This window comes from Limulus polyphemus, unplaced genomic scaffold (genome assembly GCF_000517525.1).
Source record: "Limulus polyphemus unplaced genomic scaffold, Limulus_polyphemus-2.1.2 Scaffold1471, whole genome shotgun sequence".
Lineage (NCBI taxonomy): Eukaryota > Metazoa > Arthropoda > Merostomata > Xiphosura > Limulidae > Limulus > Limulus polyphemus.
In genome coordinates, this window is record NW_013667081.1 from 214,351 (window position 1) to 221,012 (window position 6,662).

A 6,662-nucleotide genomic window follows, 5' to 3' on the forward strand; every position below is an offset into this window, starting at 1 on the left:
CAATAATTGAGTTTAACCACTTATTCTAAGAGTTTTTCAATATTGTTAAGTAATCTTATTGGTCTATAGTTTTTAGGGTCCTTAGGGGCTGGGGTTGTTTTGGGGTAAAACTTTTATTGTCGTAGATTTCTATTGGTCAGGGTAGTATCCAAAATTGAGGGAAAGATAAAAGAGGACTGTTAGATGTAGTAGTAAAGTGTCTGATGCATTTTTCAGTATAATGTTTTTGATTCCATCTTCTTGAGTAAGGTATGTATAACATTTTTAACTAATCTTTTGATTTCTATTGGCATTATAGGTTTTGTGAAGAGCTCTGTGTCAGTTGAGAGATTTAAGATGTGATTTATTATGGAATTTTGGCTTAAATAGTTCTTGGTTTTAACTAATGTATTACTCAACACTGTTGAAGTGTTAGTTATCAAAGTGTGGGGAATTAGGAGTCTGAAAAACTTATTGGTAATAATTAGCCAGCAGGTTTGCTTTATCTCTTGGTCAGAGATTGCTGTTTCATTATTGTATTCTAAGTTTGGTATACCTCCATTAGATTGTTCACTGCATATTGCTTTAAGTTTCCTCCAGAAGAGGGCTGGGTTTTAGTGAGAGTTATCTATGGATGCACAGTAGTTAGCCAAGTTATTTTTTTATTTTTGATGAGAATGCGGGTTTGTTTAATGATGCTGTTTACATTTTATTTTATTTATGGGTCATTTGTGCTAATGAACAGTATGTAACTACATCTTTTGTGAATTATATTGTGAATTTCTTTTGTTAGTTGCCAAGAGTTAGGATGCTTGTTTACAGCTGGCTTTGGAACAATTGCATCTATTGTGTTGACAATAACATTTGAGATAGTAGTGGCATAGTTGTCTATTTATGACTGTTTTTTTGCTGATGTCAAGATATTTGGTACTAATGTATACCTAACTTACTTATAAACTTGCTAACAGAATTACCTTTCTAATCGATCAATAAAAGATATGCTAACTAAGTCAATGACTAACTGAATTGCAGACAAGCAGATGTAATAACTCTAACTGTCCAATTCATGAAGTCTGGTGTTTACAAACAATCTAGTATTCTATATAATACAGGAAACTTTCATATTCTACTGAGGCTTTAAAATTTAATGAATATCTAGATCTTACATCATCATGATGTCATTACTGCTCCCTCTAGAAAACAAACATTTAAATGAAAATATCTAGAATATAGCTTAAAACAGTATAAAGTCTTGAGTACCAATTTAAATTTCTTATAGAATGTTGATCATATCTTTTTAGGGATTTTGGATCCCATTCCAAACAAAGATTTAATCTTTCATCAACATAACTAAATTATTCAAAGACATTTTTTGTTTCTACATGAGAAATGGTAAAAAAAAAGGTTTAATTTTAGATTGAGTAACACACAATATGAAAGATAAATATGTAGAAGCATGTGCTTCAAGCAACTGGTTCTAACCAGTTGTCTCTTCACATGCTGCTACATATAAATAAACCAAAGGAACAACAAATAAAAAATATATATTTTACATTTTTCACTTTTAAAGTGCTGCTTAGTGGTTTACTTCAAGTTGAGATTTCAGACAATGAACAAGAAAAATTTATTTCACTCTTCAATCTCTTCTACTTGAAGGATCAGACATATTTCAAGAAATTATTACTGTTAGGTTCTCCATAACAGCTGTTGAAGAAATGAGAATAGATGTGAGTACTAGAATGATTTCCAATGTCAATCTTTAAATGCTGTTTTATATGGATATTAAAATAGGGATTGCATATAACCATACTCACTATGAGGACATGTTAAGTTGTAAACTACATAAAGGAGCTGAATAGGAGGAAAAACATATCACTAAAACATAGAGTAGGGTTAAACATAAAATGAAAAATATGCTGTAAATTTGTGTTTCTGTTTTAATTGTGTAGAAAGGTAACAAGAGTAAAATTGTGTTTAAAATATTGGGAGTGATAGTTTGGATAAAATATTAGATTATGTATAATTTCCGTGAATATTTTCTCTATTTGAAATGGACTTGATATTAGGCATTTTTTAGACTGTTTTATATTTTATTGTAGATGTATTATGACATATAATTTAGGGAAATATGGTGAAGTGTAGTTTTGGAATACTTGTAGCTGCATCACAAACGTCACCACCATCACAAATACACTCCAAGTCCTTCCTCTCCTCGCCACCCTCCTTGTTCAACTCAGCTTTTCAATGGAGAAAAACAAGAAGAGAATCAGCCAACTGGTGACCAGTCCTGTCAGATTTTTTGGTATTACCAGCCTTCCCTGGACTTGGGACGCTCTAATGACTCAAAATCATTTTCTCAGAGTCGAAGTTCTTTGGAAAGTAGTAACATAATTTTAGCATTTGTAATTTTAGAAACAAGTGTTTCATTGACTAGCATTTACATGTCAGAGTTTTCAAACTCTACCATAAGTGTGGAGATAATCAGTAACAACAGTAAAATTCTTTAAAACATGCAATATTGTTAAATACTTAAAACTTCATAATATCTGTAGAACTTTGTAATAATTTTGGTGGAAGTGATGTTAATAACCATAGGAATATCATTTGGAATGTTTAAAACTCTGCTTGTACAAGTAGTGCCTAGATCTATAGGAACTTGAAAAGATTACCTCATGACTTTCCACATATTTCATATTTAACCACATGATAAGAATTTATCACTGATAATACATTTTTATACACTGAACAACAATTGAACTTTCATATAAAGTGAATGAAGGTTATTGGTCAACCAGTGAATCTTGACAAACATTGAATATCACTGTTCTCTGAGTGAAGTTTGACAGGAAATAATTGAAATTTGACTTATGGTTAATGATACCATTGCTCCAGCAATGGATACATGGACCCAGGTAATAGGTAATGTTTATTAGGTAAATTTTGGCAATTGTTTCATAGTTGTTTTTGGTATTTGTTGTTGTATGCCCAATAAATGATGATATATCATTATATGTTGTTGTTATTTGGATACTGTGAGTTATAAATAGAACTGGTGATTAGTGAAATTTGCTAATCAACTAACTGTCAAACTCATTAATCAAATACATTCAACTAATTGGTTATTCTCATATGAGATTTGGATAGTTGAAATAATTGAAATAGTAATAATTGGAAACACTAATTGCAATTAGTTGATTAGTTTCATGAGCCATGACATTAATCAATTAAGCTGAACAACATTGAATTAATGAGAAATTTAACAAAATGCATAATTGCAATATTTGATTTCTTGGATAGTTGAACTAATCAAAAACAGTGTTGGTTGGAAATACTAATTTTGATTGACTGATTATTTTTTGTGCAATTTATCAATGCAGTAGATGCTCTTGGATAATCCACCATCTAGTAATTTATTTTTGCACAATTCATCCAACTAATTATAAATTTTGCTCATATAATAATTTGCTTGACTCAATAATTTAAAATAACCAAGTAGTTGAAGAGCAACAACTCCCCTAAACTCATTGTGGTTGTTTTTAAGGCTTTTTTGTAGTAATATTGCTAATTCCTAATACATTTTTTGCAGTAAAAAAACAGATGATAACCAGTGGTGGGAATTATTTGATCAGAAAACCTCTAGGTTTTATTACTACAATGCTTCAAACCAAAAAACAGTGTGGCACAGACCAGAGAACTGTGACATCATTCCTCTGGCCAAGCTCCAGGTAGCATCCATGGTAGTGTTTTGTGTATACATAATATCTGTGTGTATATTGCAGTTATAGATGCATGTAGAGCATTTCAAACAAAAATGAACTAACTTAGTTTTAATTTTTGTGAAAATGAAAAAGTATTGTTTGTTTTTTTGACGAGTAGTGTTATTAAATCATTGAAGTATTTCTTTGACCTTGTCTGTCAGTGACTACATGATAGTAGGATAGTCTAACACAGTAGATGTATTAACTTTATTAATTTAGATATACAACTAGTAGGACTAATTCTTCATACTGTTTTAATAGCTTCCTTCTTAACATTAAGTAGTGTTTATTTTATTAATATCCCATAATATTGAATGTATTATCAAATTCCATAAGAAACTAATTCAAAATAAAATTTTGGAAGATGTATTAATATATGTTAAGAATTTTAAGAAGAACAAATTTTAAAGGTTGTAAAGACAATATATTTATAAGATTACCTTAAGCACCAAACCAAGGTAAATACTACTTCTATAAAATTATTTGACTCATCAAAGATATAAAATATTTAAAAGAAATCTTTAAATATGTGTGATTCTAGATACAGTTATTTTATTGGATCAAATGTATTTTATAATAATAAAAGTTTTGTAAAAAACAAAAACTACTAGTATTAAAGGCACAGGTGCATGCTTATTTTTTAAAAAATTGATTATACATTCTCAACAACAAAGTGGTTTCAGAACAGCACATGTAAAACAAGACAGTTTCTCAAGAAGTTTCCATTGGTGCTCTGATCATTGATGTAATTCATGGAAATTTTATCATCATTAATAATATTAACTGTGCATGCTGCTTTCTTGGAAAACCTTTTCACTGTGACTATTGTCAGCTGAGCTCAAATATAATTAATTATATATGTCATAAGATAGTGTTATTAGGCTTAGCATAGGAACTCATAGAATGGCTCTCAGTTTTTTTCAAGTACAAACTTTTAGCTCATAGCTCCAACTCTTGACCAATTTGAGATCTAATTACAACTGCAGCTATTTAGGATTCTCTTTTATTTAATACTGTGTAGTTGAAATACTACTGTGTGCACTTTTTCTTCATGAAAAACCATAAGGATCTGAATAAAGAATGTAATTACTTTTTAGATATTGTGAGCTATAAGTGGAGCTGGGCAATGAGTAGAATTTGCTAATTGATTAATCATGAGGCTCATTAATTGATTACATTCAAGTAATTGAAATACTACTTCACTCTTCTTCTTGAAAAAACCCTAAGGGACTGAATAAAGAATGTAGTGTCAAAAATATAGTAAGCCTAATACCAATGTCTTATAATAAATATTACTAATTATAATCATGCTTTGTGAGCTTAGAAAGGTTTTCACACCATAACAGTTTACTTTTAAATATATTTTAAATAGGCTGTGGCTTATTTATTTAGACCCTTAAGAACAACACAGAAGTACTGGATGAAGAAAAGAGTGGAGTTAAGAAAGAGTCAGTTGGGACGCAGACTGCTGTAAAAGGATTTGTAAGTATTACTTTGTTTGTTAAAATTAATTTTCATTATTGTGGTTGATTTATTTTTATCCTCACCAGATTCAGTTGAATAGAGAAATTCAAATTCTTAACCAAATATACTTTTAAGTAACTGATTGAAAATGAATTATGTATGATGTTATCTCTAGCATCTTTACAGGTTTCTTTAAGAATATTTCTTCATAAGAAAACAATACTTTTTTGTCAAATAATTATTGTAGCAGAAAAACAAGTACATCAAATAAAATTATGTGACTTAGAAATCAAAGACTATATGTGAAGAATTTGCCTGGGTTACTAATAGCTAACTTTTGTTCTCTGTTGTGTAGGTAAGTGTTGAAAATGTTTTTATCCTTTACATAAGTTATGAGTGTAATTTTATGTTACGGATAAAATACTTATAACTCAAACAAACTATTGTAAATAAATAAACACTAGTAATCTATGTAAACCTTTGCAAATAAATTTTTTCTATGTAAACATGTGATATGTTAAAGCTTATTATGTACTTATCAATAACTCAGATTACGATACGTTACTTTTAACACATTTGGATACTTCTAAATGACCACCAAATAGGTTTCTCTATTTAATTTTTATTATATCATTTAAACTTAAACTTTGGTTATACTGAAACTAATTATAACAATTTTTGAATTTTTTTATACTTAGATACAGGAAGAACTTCCTCGACCTACTAAATCTCAAGGCATATGCGTGTCAACACAGACTAGCCCTACATCTTCACCTCACTTACGACATAAGGTAGGTTGTTCAACAATATCATATTATTTATCATACAGACTTTGAGTATTTTCTATTTAGTATCCTGGAAAGGGAAAGGCAACTTGTGTTTTTTTTTACACTAAAGTGAACTCAAGATTACAAAGACAGACAGATCATGTTTGGTGGTTTAAAAGACTTATCAACTAGAACACCAAGATCCTTCCATAACTTGTTCTTGACTGATTCTTTTTATACTAAAGTGAACTCAAGATTATGCAAGAAGATCATGCTAACTCAGTTATCACTTGGTAATAATATCTTAATATCAAGTAGCACTGCACAAAATACAGTTCTTGTAAATTTCGTGACAGAAAACACCATGTTTCTATAATTCTAAACAAAAACTCAAAGCAACTGTATGAAAAGTCATGTAACATATTGTCACACTCCTAGATCTAGAAATGGCTTTTATTAAAATATTCAATTCCTAGTCCTAAATATAACTTCTTTGGAAATTGTAACAATAATCACAAAACATTTTTATATTCTAGGCATGGTCTTTGTGGCAACTGTGACAATAGTCACAAGACCTTTTGGTCCCATTCTAACAATTCTAAATAAGTTATTGTTACAATTCTATAGTTCTAAGAACATTTCACAGCAACTGGGTTTGTAGCAATTACGGAATGTAATATTCTGATAAACTGAC

At 29.6% G+C, this 6,662-nt stretch overlaps 1 long non-coding RNA gene across 1 annotated transcript; it reads left to right on the plus strand.

Annotated features, from left to right (window-relative positions):
- Window positions 1-3,571: 3,571 nt before the first annotated feature.
- Window positions 3,572-5,991, plus strand: LOC111086831. Its single transcript, XR_002611544.1, has 3 exons — window positions 3,572-3,704; window positions 5,130-5,219; window positions 5,900-5,991. It is a non-coding gene; the product is annotated as an uncharacterized LOC111086831 (long non-coding RNA).
- The last annotated feature ends 671 nt before the right edge of the window (window positions 5,992-6,662 follow it).